This window comes from Rutidosis leptorrhynchoides, chromosome 7 (genome assembly GCF_046630445.1).
Source record: "Rutidosis leptorrhynchoides isolate AG116_Rl617_1_P2 chromosome 7, CSIRO_AGI_Rlap_v1, whole genome shotgun sequence".
Classification (NCBI taxonomy): Eukaryota; Viridiplantae; Streptophyta; class Magnoliopsida; order Asterales; family Asteraceae; genus Rutidosis; species Rutidosis leptorrhynchoides.
The window spans coordinates 178,607,668-178,622,543 of NC_092339.1; positions in this window are offsets into that span (position 1 = coordinate 178,607,668).

Below are 14,876 nucleotides of genomic sequence, written 5' to 3' on the forward strand. Positions count from 1 at the left end.
TATTTTTAACCTTTTGATAATAAACGCTAATTTGTTCGCTAAAAAGTATTAAATTGGTATTAAATAAAATTAGGTTTGGCGACCGAAATTATTGATATCATTCAAAAATTTATTACATCACTGCGAAATTTAACGTTTATTCTTAAGGTATAAATATCTTTAATCAATCAACCCAAAATATTTCAAAAATTCGTCATGAGTTAAATTAGGTCTTGGAACCGAAATTACTTTACCGAAAAGAGGGGCGCATATTTTTGATAATATTTGATTGATTAAAGTGTGATAAAAAGACAAAAAGATTTTTAATTTTATTTTTACCATGTTTTTAAAATTAATATTTAAATCTTAAATTAATATTGTAAACTTTATAAAAACAATATATTTAAAATTGTAAATATTTGAAAAATTAATATAAGTTTGATATGAATTTATAAATTTTTAAATTAAGTTTGGTGTGAATTTTTAATTTTTAAAATATAAATTCTTAATTTTATGCATTTTAAATTTTAAGTTTGGTGTGAATTTTTAATAATAATTTTGAATTTTATATTTAAGTTGTGTGAATTTAAAAACAAAAATTTACTTTATCTCATTAAGTTAAGAATATGATTTTTAAAATTCGTCGTAAGTTGAAGACTAGGTCTTTGAACCGAAATTGCTTTACCCGAGGGAGGGACGAGAACTTTTATTATCATTATTTTTAATCTTATTGAATTAAAGTATGCCAAAACATTGAAAAAACCCAAAAATCTTAGCTTTTAAAACAATCGCTACAAAAAGACAAATTTTAAAATTTTGTCGAAGGACAGACTAGGACATCGATCCGAAACGACCTCGTCCTAAATAATAAGGGAAACAAAATTTTAAAATTAATTTCTTAATTGTTTTCAAAAGTTAATGATTATATAAAAAAAAAAAAAAAAAAAACAAACAAACAAACTCCGCGAGTCGCGGAGTTTGAAGAGTATTTCACCGCGACTCGCGGAGGGTCTAAAAATCAGAAAAAAAAATATACCCGCAGAACAGATCAGTCCCCAACCCAAACCAAAAACATACTACGAATTCTGCACGAAAAAACCCCGAAAAACCACCCAAAAACACCCCAAAAATCCCAATTTTTAACCGTTAATCACCAAATCTTTTGCTAAAATCATGTTGAGAAGGATGCTATCTAAGAATTACTCAAGAAAAACGGTAAATTTCTACACCTAAACACCATTTAATCCGAAATTTGGTGTTCTTGAGTCATTTTTTTTCCAATTTGATTTTGATGCTTTTTAGTGTAATTATGCTTAAATTGTTTATGTATTATGCTTGTATAACCTAGATTGATGCTGTTTAACATGATTAGAAGCCTTAAACTTCAAATTTTGAATAATCTAGGGTTTGTGTTCTTGAGCAAATTTGGGGCTTTTTGATATAAATAGGTTATGGCCGATTTTTGTCATGAATTGTTGCTAAATTAAGTAGTGTAACATGTCTAGGTAGTTAAATGATCCGAACTTTGAGCCTAAATATGATTTTGAGAATTAAAGTGGACTTTTTCAAGTCTAAAATTCATGAACTTGATTTTTGAAAGATAATGCCATTTGAGACTTGTTTAATTGCTAGTAATGATTATTTTGACATATTATTTGAGTTGAATGCTTATGAACTTGGCGAACATTTTCGTATATGCTTATTTGAAAAAGTGTAGATTTGATAAAAATGTGAAAATGAGCTTAAGTTTGATATAAATTGATAATGTCATTGTAATTATTTTGATTGATGATTTTGCTGACACTAATGCATATTTGGATGCACAAAAATTGTGTTTGATGTGTTTTGCAGAATGAAAGGGGTGAATCTTCATCCCAAGCCCGCAATGCTCCTGCTGAGAATTTGGAACAACAGGAGGTGGATAACTACTACAAGCAGGATTTACCTCATCCAGTCATGACCTTTTCCGATATGCACTTGGAAGAGTTGCACCCGAACCTGAGATTTGACAGACTTTGGATAGATTATCCAAAATATCAAAGGGGTTTGCATACTCTTCATTCTAAGGTTGTTGAGGTACCAAGGGTCATAGAATGGGGACCCTTAGAAGCTGTAGAATTGGCCGGGCCAATTAGGGAATTACTTGTACAGAGGTATGGTAATTCTTCTTTTAATGACTGGGTATGTTTATTCACCATACGTAGACCTGTATATAAAGTATGGTGTGAAGAATTGTTATGTAGTATAGAGTTGAATGATCGGGTAGCTAGTTTAACCGATCGTTCTTTTATTAGATTTTTGTTAGGCGGTTCGATGCGCCACATGTCTTTACTGGACATGGCTCAGGCTTTACGTATATATACGCCTGAGGAGTTAGCGTCTGCCGATTGTAGAGGATTGATACTAAACGGTAGAAAGATAGATGAGAATTTTGATACACACGGTGTGTGGAGTCAAATGACAAGCCATCACCGTTTCAAAGGGGGAAATTACTCTTATTTGGATATAGATAGAGCCGAATTAAGAGTGATACATAGGTTTTTAGCTAATTCGATTACACAAAGGGGTAAAAACAAGGAAAAAGTAAATGAACAGGATTTGTTTTACCATATGTGTATTCGAGACCCACAAAGCGCTGTAAGTATACCGTATTGTGTGGGTTATTATTTATCAGCTATGGTTCGGGGGATGCGACCGCATAGCATAATAGGAGGTGGTATTTTTATTACTTTGATTGGTGAATATCTCGGTGTGGATATAAGTCGGGGGGGATTATTACTAGAAGAGCCGGAACCCCGCGATACTATAGGTTTAAATGTATACCATGGTGCGAAAGTTTTGAAGAGGCGAAATAACGCCGCAGTACGATACCATGGTAGACATCCACAGGTGGAGAGAAACCAGCAGCAAGGTAATGTAGGAGGGGGGAATGAGATAGAAGAAATGCATAGGTTTATAGCTTCTCAGAAATACGAAAATGCTAGACAGAGAGCATTTGAAGATTGGAAAGTTCATCAGAACCAAATCATAGCTCATTGCCAACATATAGGTAGAAACTATATTCCTACACCGAAACCCATCTTCCCTCCTTGGTCTATAGAGATGCAGCCATCGTATCCTACGTATGACCCTGCCGAAGCATTCTATAGCACTTATGGTTATGCCTGGAACCCCTATTGGTACCAATATCATCCTTAGTTTACTTATTATTATTTTTTTATTTTGTAATTTGTAATTATTGATACATTTAATACTTTTGTTAATATTGTAATCATTTTTATAATTATCTAACTTTTATTCTTAGATTTTAATAATTTTTGAATGTGGGGTAATATACCAAACTTCAAAAATATGTATATATGTTTGCAGTTTATCTTATGTACACAACAGGGTAAAACAACGCATTTTCAAAGACTGGCATTAAGTTCAGGAAAAGCAACTAATTTTGACGACAAGATGCAAAATATATGTGAAATAACAACAAGACGGAATGAACAAATGATGTGCACCATTTATCATTCAGCAAACAAACGCCAATATATTTGGAAACTTTGGTAAAAATTTAATCATTTTCACACAAATCACCCTCAATAATTTAAATTGTTACTGATTTCTTGCAAATGAGGGCATTGCAAGATCTTAAGTGTGGGAAGGGGTTAAATTCTTTCGGATTTTAAAATTTTTTACTTTATACACTTGGTTACCATTAAAAATACTAGTAAAGCAGTAGTTGTATTAGAATCTAGTGCTCTCTGATAAAAAAGAACAGCCCTAGTCTTATATACTGACTACCCAATTCTAGTAAAATTTTTCAAAATTTTCAATTAAATGAATTCAAAATCATGTTTATACATATTTATGAACGATAAAACTAGGTTTTAACACCGAAATTATTGTTACCTCGGAAAGGACATATATTAAGAAACAAACTAAAATGTTAAAATTCATTTAAAATGGAATAGAGGACGATAAAAAGGAAAATAAAAGCCAAGTGTGGGAAAATTTACCAAGTTATCTTAAACATATGTCACATATATCTGTAACAAATAACTGAAAATACTCTTGCTTTGGACTAAACTAAACTGTTTTACCCGATAAAAGAAAAGAAGAGATGGATCTACACGATGAATCAATTCCATCATTAAAAGGAAGTAAAGTCTTCCGAAAAAGAAACGCGCTTCTTGATTTAGGTCATGAAGTTGTCGTCCAGACCAGCTGTAGGTTGATGAAAAATCTAGAAAAGTCATCACTAAAATCAGCAGGAAATCCACGGACCTCAGCATTAAATAGGGTCGCCAAGTGGTCAGATTTATCCTAACCATGAGAAGGATTTATCTCGTACAATGGGGGGGGGCACCATGCAAATTAGCTGGATAAGACTAATGAATCAGATCCCCAGAAAGGATAATCTCCTTAAAGATTAAAAATCAGCTTTTAAGACTGATATTACTCAATCCTAGAGATTGACCATAAAGATTGAGAATTACAAACTCATGGAATTCGATGATATCTAAACTCGAGCTTAAACGAGAAAATATTTTGATCAAAATTACAAACCGATTTGTTTTCTGAAAACCCTATTTTCAATGCGTTCATTACCATTGAACGTAAAATCCTAGGAATTCACCTGGAATTCATTAGGTCACCTGGACTAAATCGGGTGTCAACCGTAAGAACGGTGGTTGCATAGTGGTCAAAGACAGGACCTTGTGCCAGACCGAAAAATTATAAGGGTGAGCTTTACTATTGCTCCTACCAAGGATAGTAATTGCGTCCGACACGTTATAGAACATAATCAAAAGCATGTCACGGGACATTGCCTTAACAGTTGCTTGTTCAACGCTTTCCTTTACAACCGGACGGTAGTTTGCTGAAAGGTAATATACGGGACAAGTAAACTGGACGTGTTGCTTTCCAAATACAAGGTTAGCAAGTGGGTGACACAAAACCGCAAGTTTTGAGCTAAAATTTTCAAATCTGAAATCCACCAAACCCACAAAAATATTTTGCAAACACCGGTAAAGGGTTATTCCGGAAAACTTATCTAGGGTAAAAACTAGATTTCAAAAGATCAAATGTTTTCATAAAGATCCAATTTCTTTAATGGATCTAAATTTTTATAGTCATGTGGGACTGTAAACCATATCGTTACTACCATTGTTTATACCGCCATATAGAAATCACTGATATACAAAGTGTGAAGAATAAAGAAGTGATTCTAGTATTTCAAGACGATATTGCTTGAGGACAAGCAACGCTCAAGTGTGGGAATATTTGATAATGCTAAAAACGAACATATATTTCATAGCATTATTCCTCAAGAAAGACAAGCTTTTAGTTGCAATTGTTCTATTTACAAGTGATATTCGTTTAAATAATAAAAGGTGAAAACAAAAGACAGATTCGACGAATTGAAGACGCAAACGACCACAAAGCTCAAAAGTACAAAAGACAATCAAAAAGGTTCCAATTATTGATAAGAAACGTCTCGAAATTACAAGAGTACAAGATTCAAAACGCAAAGTACAAGATATTAAATTGTACGCAAGGACGTTCGAAAATCCGGAACCGGGACCAGAGTCAACTCTTAACGCTCGACGCAACGGACTAAAAATTACAAGTTAACTATGTATATAAATATAATATAATATATAATTAATTATATTAATTATATATATATTATATATATAATAAAAACCGTCGGCAGAGAAAGACTCCAAGATGTGAGCTGGAATTTCAAACTCCGCGACTCGCGGAGTTTGAAGGCCAAAATGGCCGCGAGTCGCGGAGCCCCAATTTCAGAAACTTCCTATAAAAGCAAACGAATTCTGATCGAAAAAACCACAAAATATATCCATCTCTCTATCTATATCGTATATATTTATATTTATATTTTAATTTTAATTTTAATTTTAATTTTAATTATAATTCTAATAATAAGGGTATGTTAGCGAATGTTGTAAGGGTGTAAGTCGAAATTCTGTCCGTGTAACGCTACGCTATTTTTAATCATTGTAAGTTATGTTCAACCTTTTTATATTAATGTCTCGTAGCTAAGTTATTATTATGCTTATTTAAAACGAAGTAATCATGATGTTGGGCTAATTACTAAAATTGGGTAATTGGGCTTTGTACCATAATTGGGGTTTGGACAAAAGAACGACACTTGTGGAAATTAGACTATGGGCTATTAATGGGCTTTATATTTGTTTAACTAAATGATAGTTTGTTAATGTTAATATAAAGATTTACAATTGGGCGTCCCTATAAATTACCATATAAACTCGATCGGACACGATGGGCGGGGTATTTATATGTACGAATAATCGTTCATTTAACCGGACACGGGAATGGATTAATAGCCACTAGAATAATTAAAACAGGGGTGAAATTACATTCAAGGGTAATTGGTGTAATTGTTAACAAAGTAGTAAAACCTTGGTTTACACGCAGTCGATAACCTGGTGTATTCATTAAACAAAGTATTAAAACCTTGTTACAATTCGAATCCCCAATTAGTTGGAATATTTAACTTCGGGTATAAGAATAATTTGATGAGGACACTTGCACTTTATATTTATGACTGATGGACTGTTATGGACAAAAACCAGACGGACATATTAAATAATCCAGGACAAAGGACAATTAACCCATGGGCATAAAACTAAAATCAACACGTCAAACATCATGATTACGGAAGTTTAAATAAGCATAATTCTTTTATTTCATATTTAATTTCCTTTATTTTATATTTAATTGCACTTCTAATTATCGCACTTTTATTTATTGTTATTTAATCGCACTTTTAATTATCGTACTTTTTAATTATCGCAAGTTTATTTTATCGCACTTTTATTATTCGCAATTTCATTATCGTTATTTACTTTACCATTTAATTTAAGTCTTGTATTTATTTTATATTTTACATTAGGTTTTAACTGCGACTAAAGTTTTAAAATCGACAAACCGGTCATTAAATGGTAAAAACCCCCCTTTATAATAATAATATTACTTATATATATGTTTGTATTTTTATAAAAGTAAACTAATATAGCGTTGAGCTTTGTTTAAAGATTTCCCTGTGGAACGAACCGGACTTACTAAAAACTACACTACTGTACGATTAGGTACACTGCCTATAAGTGTTGTAGCAAGGTTTAAGTATATCCATTCTATAAATAAATAAATATCTTGTGTAAAATTGTATCGTATTTAATAGTATTTCCTTGTAAAAATTTAATAGTATTTTATACCCCTCTGCTTTGACATCACAGTCTTTGAAAAACGTCTCATATAGAGGTCAAAACCTCGCAACGAAATCAATTAATATGGAACGTTTTTAATTAATAAGAACGGGACATTTCAAAAACTTCCATGCATTCTTCTATCATGTCGTGAAAAATTGCCATCATGCACCTTTGAAAGGTTGCAGGGGCGTTGCAAAGTCTAAATGGCATGCGTTTATAAGATAAAGTACCATAAGGGCACGTGAATGTGGTTTTCTCTTGGTCCTCGGGTGCTATTGGAATTTGAAAATATCCGAAAAAACCATCAAGAAAATAATAGTAACTATTTCCGGCTAATCTTTCCAACATTTGATCAATGAAAGGTAAGGGAAAGTGATCTTTTCTGGTGGCGTCATTTAATTTTCTATAATCAATACAAACACGCCATCCTGTTATAGTCCTAGTAGGAATAAGCTTATTTTTCTCATTTGTGATGACAGTCATGCCACCCTTCTTAGGTACGCATTGAACTGGGCTTACCCATGGACTATCAGAGATTGGATAAATTAAACCTGCATCTAGCAGTTTAATAATTTATTTCTTAACAACATCTTGCATATTAGGATTTAGTCTCCGTTGGCGTTGCACATACGTTTTATGACCTTCTTCCATAAGGATTTTATGTGTGCAATACGAAGGACTTATTCCTTTTATATCATGAATTTTCCATGCAATGGCTGGTTTATGAGCTTTTAACACAGTAATGAGTTGAGATTTTTCATTTTCAGTAAGAGAATACGATATTATTACAGGTAATTCAGATTCACCATGTAAATAAGCGTATTCCAAATGGTTTGGAAGTGGCTTTAACTCTAATGTCTGTGGTTCTTCTATCGATGATTTATATCGATATCTGTCTTCTTCTTTTAGCATTTAAATTTCTTCTGTTGTTGGTTCATATCCATTAGCCATAAGTGTAGCTAACATTTCAGTTTCATCAATTGGTTCAGTTCCTTCTCCTAAAGAACATTCTCCTGTTCCTTGTAATTCTGGAAATTCTTCTAACAATTCTGCATGTGAATCTATAGTTTGAATATAATAACATGTATCATCTACAGATTGCGGTTGTTGCATTGCTCTATCAACTGAAAAGGTAACACTCTCGTCCTCTATACTTAGGGTCAGTTTCTTACCAAACACGTCTATTATTGCTTTGGCCGTGTTTAAAAATGGTCTTCCTAATATGAGAGGAACTCGAGAATCTTCTTCCATGTCCAGAATAACAAAATCTACTGGAAATATTAAAGTACCAACTTTAACTAGCATGTTTTCCATTATCCCTCTAGGATATTTTACTGATCGATCGGCTAGTTGTATACTTATTGGTGTTGGTTTCAATTCTCCAAGGTCTAGTTTAGTGTATAATGAATACGACATTAGATTTATACTAGAACCTAAGTCTGCCAATGCTTCTATTGAACTAAGACTACCCAGAAAACATGGAATTGTGAAACTTCCTGGATCAGATAATTTTTCTGGTATCTTATTCAACAGTACTGCACAACAATTAGCATTCATAGTAACAGCCGAGAGTTCTTCCATTTTCTTTCTATTTGTGATTAAATCTTTCAAGAATTTAGCATATCTAGGCATTCCTGAAATCACATCAATGAAAGGAAGATTGACATTTATCTGTTTAAACATATTCAAGAACTTGGATTGCTCGGCTTCAAGTCTCTCTTTTCTCATTTTACTCGGGTAAGGAAGTGGTGGTTGGTATGGTTTAACATAAGGTTTAGCCTTAACTGTGTTATCTTCATTAACCTTTTCAACTACCGGTTCTTTTTCCTTATCTTGCTCAGGTTGTGGTTCTTGTGGAGTAGGAATAGCTTCATCAGAAATTACAGGCATTTCAGGTGGTTTAAGTGTAATACCACTTCTTGTGGTAATGGCTTTAGCTGTTTCATTCCGGGGGTTAGCATTTGTATCACTAGGTAAACTTCCCGATTTTCTTTCACCTATCAACCTTGCTATGTTGCTTACTTCTTGTTCTAGATTTTGAATAGAAGCTTGTTGATTTCTAAATGCTTGAGCATTTTGTTCATTGGTTTGTTTCTGAGATGTGAAAAACTGTGTTTGAGATTCAACTAGCTTCGACATCATGTCTTCTAAATTTGGCTTTTTATCATCTGTTTGTGGTGGTTTGTTTTGAAAAATAGGTCTTTGCTGATTGTAAGTATTGTTGGATACTTGTTGATTGCTTGGACCTTGTTGGTTGTTGTATGGAACATTTCGGTTATAATTCTGTTTTTGATTGTAGATTGGTCTTGGCGGTTGATAATTATTCTGATAATTATTTCCAGGCCTTTGGTTTATGTATGAAACATTCTCTCTTTGTTCCATTGTTAGTTCAATACTGAGACAATCTTTTGTCAAATGTGGTCCTCCACATTGCTCACATCTAATTCTTATTGAGTGTATATCCTTAGTCATCTTTTCCATTCGTCTCTCGACAGCATCTATCTTTGCGGAAATGGAATCTAAGTCATGGCTAGAATCGGCTCTAGCTGCTTTAGATGATCTAACGATATCTTTTTCTTGGTGCCACTCATGTGAGTGGGAAGCAGTGTTATCAATAATTTTGTAAGCGTCAGTTGCGGTTTTCTTCATAATGAAACCACCAGCTGCTATATCGATATCTTTTCTTATAGTGATGTCGTATCCTTGGTAGAATATTTGTACTATTTGACAAGTGTCTAAACCATGTTGCGGACATCCTCTTAATAACTTTTCAAATCTGGTCCACGCTTCATATAAAGTTTCATTTGGCTTTTGCATGAACGTAACTATTTCTCCTTGAAGTCTTACGGCTTTAGATGCTGGAAAGAATTGTTTAAGAAATTTTTCAACTAAAACGTCCCATGTATCAATCGCCCCATCAGGTAACGATTCTAACCAATCTTTAGCTTCTCCCTTTAAAGTCCAGGGAAATAACATGAGATATATCTGTTCATCCTCAACTTCTCGAATTTTAAATAAAGTACAGATCCTATTAAAGGTTCGAAGATGTTCATTTGGATCTTCCTTCGGCGCACCACTAAATTGGCATTGATTTGTTACCATGTGTAGAATTTGTCCCTTGATTTCATAATCTGGCGCATTAATGTCAGGTTGAGAATTGCATGACCTTGGCCAGTACGTTTAGCTCTCATTCGATCTTCCATACTTAGAGGTTCCAGATTCTCCATGATTGAATTTGTTGAATCTGAATCACTAGAGGATTCTGATTTAATGGTAGGTTTCTCAACAATCTCTGTTTGAATGATTGGTGGTTCCTGAGGAAAGATTAATGGTTCAGGATCTCTGAATTGTCCCTGAAGATCCTCCGGATTCTCAATTGTGAGGACTGGTTCAAAAAATGGATTATCGGAAATTTGAATTGGAGTACTTGGTCGACTGGATGATGATTCTAAAGAAAAATCAACGGCGAAAATATTTGCTAGATGTCTTGATCGAGTTACAGGTGGTGAACGTACAAAAGGTGGTGAACGTTTTGCTCGGTGCATTCACTGAATATCCTATTAGTTATAAAAATAAAAATTATATAAGTTATCAAATTAATAGACTTTTCTGCTTTTGTCCACGTTTCGAATAGCCAATAGATGCAGCAGGGAGCCAGAACCCTTTAAATCAGAAGCTCACAACTCAGCCACTAACAAATCTAACTATTACTACCAAGCAGAAAATTTTGGATGTTTATCAATTTAACCACTTAAAATAATTTTTCGTTGATATTTAAAGAAATTTTAGAGAAGAAATAGAAAAAAACTAAGTCCTAAAAACTAGAGCGGCGAAAAATAAGAAAGAAAAAGAGCGCGTCGAAAAACGTCGAAAAATAAATAGTCGAAAAAAAGAAAAAGAACATAGTGCGTCGAAACTTAAAAAGGAACTAAAAACTAAGAATTAAAAGTTGCGTCTAAAAATATTAAACTTAAAATAAATTCTATATCCAAAATGGCAATAACTTAAAAAGTACTAAAATATAAAAACGGCGTCGTAAATTCTAAAGCACCTAAATCTTAGTCTAAAGAAAAAGCACTTAAGGGATTTTACGACAAAGCCTAGAAATCTAGAAATAAAAATAACTATGGCAAAATACTAAGTTTAAAACTAAGTACGAGCGAAAAATATTAATATTACGCTAAAATAAATAAAAAGATACAAAATATAAAAATAAACTTAAAGTTGTAAAAAGTACAATTTTTATAAAAATATTATTTTTATATTATTTATTTTATAAAAGTATTAATTTTATAATTTATTAAAACTAATTACACTTAAAAATACAAATAAATTAAAAACTTAAAACAAATAATTAAAAACTAAACCCTAATTAGGGTTTATATTAATAATTAATATTAATTAAAACCCTAATTCGATGGATCTGATGTACCGGGCCTGTCAAATCACTCCATGCGATTGCATGGAGTGCTAGTTAAGTTTTCATGCGGTCACATGACCTGCAGATTCGGGCCAAATGCTGGGCTGCTACAGTACCAGGCCGAAAACTTATATATTTTTTTTCTCTGATTTAATTTTCTGTTTTAATATTTATAAAAAATATTTATATAATTAAATAAAACTTATATTTTACAAACTAAAAATAGAAATAGAAATATTTTATATTTTCGAACAACTCTTATATATATATATATATATATATATATATATATATATATATATATATATATATATATATATTTTTTTTTTGATAGCGTTTCGCTTCCGGCGTTTAAGATTTCCCCGGCAGCGGCGCCAAAAAATACTTGATGTGTGCGAGGTGGTGTATAAAATACTATTAATTTTTACAATAAAATACTATTAAATACGATACAATTTTACACAAGATATTTATTTATTTATAGAATGGATATACCTAAACCTTGCTACAACACTTATAGGCAGTGTACCTAATCGTACAGTAGTGTAGTTTTTAGTAAGTCCGGTTCGTTCCACAGGGATCTTTTAAACAAGCTTAACGCTATATTTTTAAAAACTATATTTGTAAAAATACAAAAATATATAAGTAATATTATTTTATTATTATAAAAAGGGGGTTTTTATCGTTTAATGACCGGTTTGTCGATTTTTAAAACTTTAGTCGCAGTTAAAACCTAATGTAAAATATTAAAAATAAATATAACTTAATTTAAAGCGTAAAGTTAATAACGATAATGAAATTGCGATAAATAAAAATGCGATAAAATAAAATTGCGATAATTAAAGAGTACGATAATTAAAAGTGCAATTAAATACAATGACAATAAATAAAAATGCGATAATTAGAAGTGCAATTAAATATGAAAATAAAGGAATTATGCTTATTTAAACTTCCGTAATCATGATGTTCTACGTGTTGATTTTAGTTTATGCCCATAGGTTAATTGTCCTTTGTCCTGGATTATTCAATATGTCCGTCTGGTTTTTGTCCATAACAGTCCATCAGTCATAAATATAAAGTGCGAGTGTCCTCGTCAAATTATCCTTATATCCGAAGTCAAATATTCCAACTAATTGGGGACTTAAACTGTAACAAGGTCTTAATACTTTGTTTAATAATTACACCAGGATATCTACTGCGTGTAACCCAAGATTTTAATACTTTGTTAACAATTACGCCAAGTGTCCTTGTACATAATTCACTCCTGTTTTAATAAGTCTATTAACTATTAATCCATTCCCGTGTCCAGTTAAATGAACGATTATTCGTACATATAAATATCCCGCCCATCGTGTCCGATCGAGTGTATATGGTTATTTATAGGTACGTCCAATTGTAAATCTTTATATTAAATTAACAAACTATCATTTAATTAAACAAATATAAAGCCCATTAATAGCCCATAGTCTAATTTTCACAAGTGTCGTTCTTTTGTCCAAACCCTAATTATGGTACAATGCCCAATTACCCCGTCTTAATATTTTAGCCCAACATCATGATTACTTCGGCTTAAATAAGCATAATAATAACTTAGCTACGAGACATTAATTTAAAAAGGTTGAACATAACTTACAATGATTAAAAATAGCGTAGCGTTACACGGACAGAATTTCGACTTACACCCTTACAACATTCGCTAACATACCCTTATTATTATTAAAATTAAAATTAAAATTATAATTATAATTATAATATATATATATATATATATATATATATATATATATATATATATATATATATATATATATATTATACGTGAGAGAGATAGAGAAAAAGATGGATATATTTTGGCCAAAACACGTTGAATTTATAGCACCTGGGCTGGATTTTTCATCCATGCGATCGCATGGAATTAACTCTTCCAGGACATGCGATTGCATGGCCAGCTGGGGAAGTTCACATGTCTTTGTTTTCTAGTTTGCCGACGGTTTAATAAATAAATATAATATATAAATAATTTTAAGAATTATTTAAATATTATATTATATTTATGTGCATAGTTGACTTGTAATTTTTAGTCCGTTGCGTCGAGCGTTGAGAGTTAACTTTGGTCCCGGTTTCGGATTTTCGAACGTCCTTGCGTATAATTTAATATCTTGTATTTTGCTTTTCGCGACTTGTACTCTTGTAATTTTGAGACGTTTCTCATCAATAATTTGAACCACTTTGATTGTATTTTGTACTTTTGAGCTTTTTGGTCGTTTACATCTTCAATTTGTCGAATCTGTCTTTTGTCTTCACCTTTTATTATTTAAACGAATATCACTTGTAAATAGAACAATTGCAACTAAAAGCTTGTCATTCTTGAGGGATAATGCTATGAAATATATGTTCGTTTTTAGCATTATCAAATATTCCCACACTTGAGCGTTGCTTGTCCTTAAGCAATATAGTCTTGAAATAAAAATACTGTCACGACCCGAAAAATTTCGATTAATTTTGAACCAAACTCTCGATACGATAGTGTATTTTCAACACGATAAACAAAGTCTGTTAGGTTGGATCTCAAATATTTTGAACTATTTCATACATTCAGTTAACTTTCGATCAGTTTCAAAGATTCACGAACCATTATTTGTTAATAAATGTGTATATATATAAATATATAAATACAAGTATATATAATAACTTAAAATAATAATATACGATATAATTTCTATGTTAAAACGTAGGTAAGAAGAAAACAAGAAGTGGCAGCTAACATAATTTTTATTAATTTATGTTTACACGTTTTAATTATAAGAGCATATAATATTATATTGATTGAACACAAACGGAACCCACATGTTCCATTTCTTTACCCGTGACTTGAATAAATTGAAGAGATTACTATGCGGTTTTTGTTTTCTTTCTTCACAAAAGAATCTCAAATTATAATTATATATGCATTACACTTGCAAATCGTTCACACGTATTAATCAACTGTAGATGATTTTAATTAGGAATACTGTGCATGCATTATTGTTATTAGATGTACTTTTTGTTTTGTTCACCAGAGGAGATTCCATATTACATAACCATATACATACTTTATATATATACCACTGCATAGAGATAGATATCGATATCCATCAATCACCTTATACATTCCTAATTACTTCTTCTTCTTCATGACTATAAACCACCAATACTTGCTGCTAATCTCTATTGCTCGATTACCTCAAACC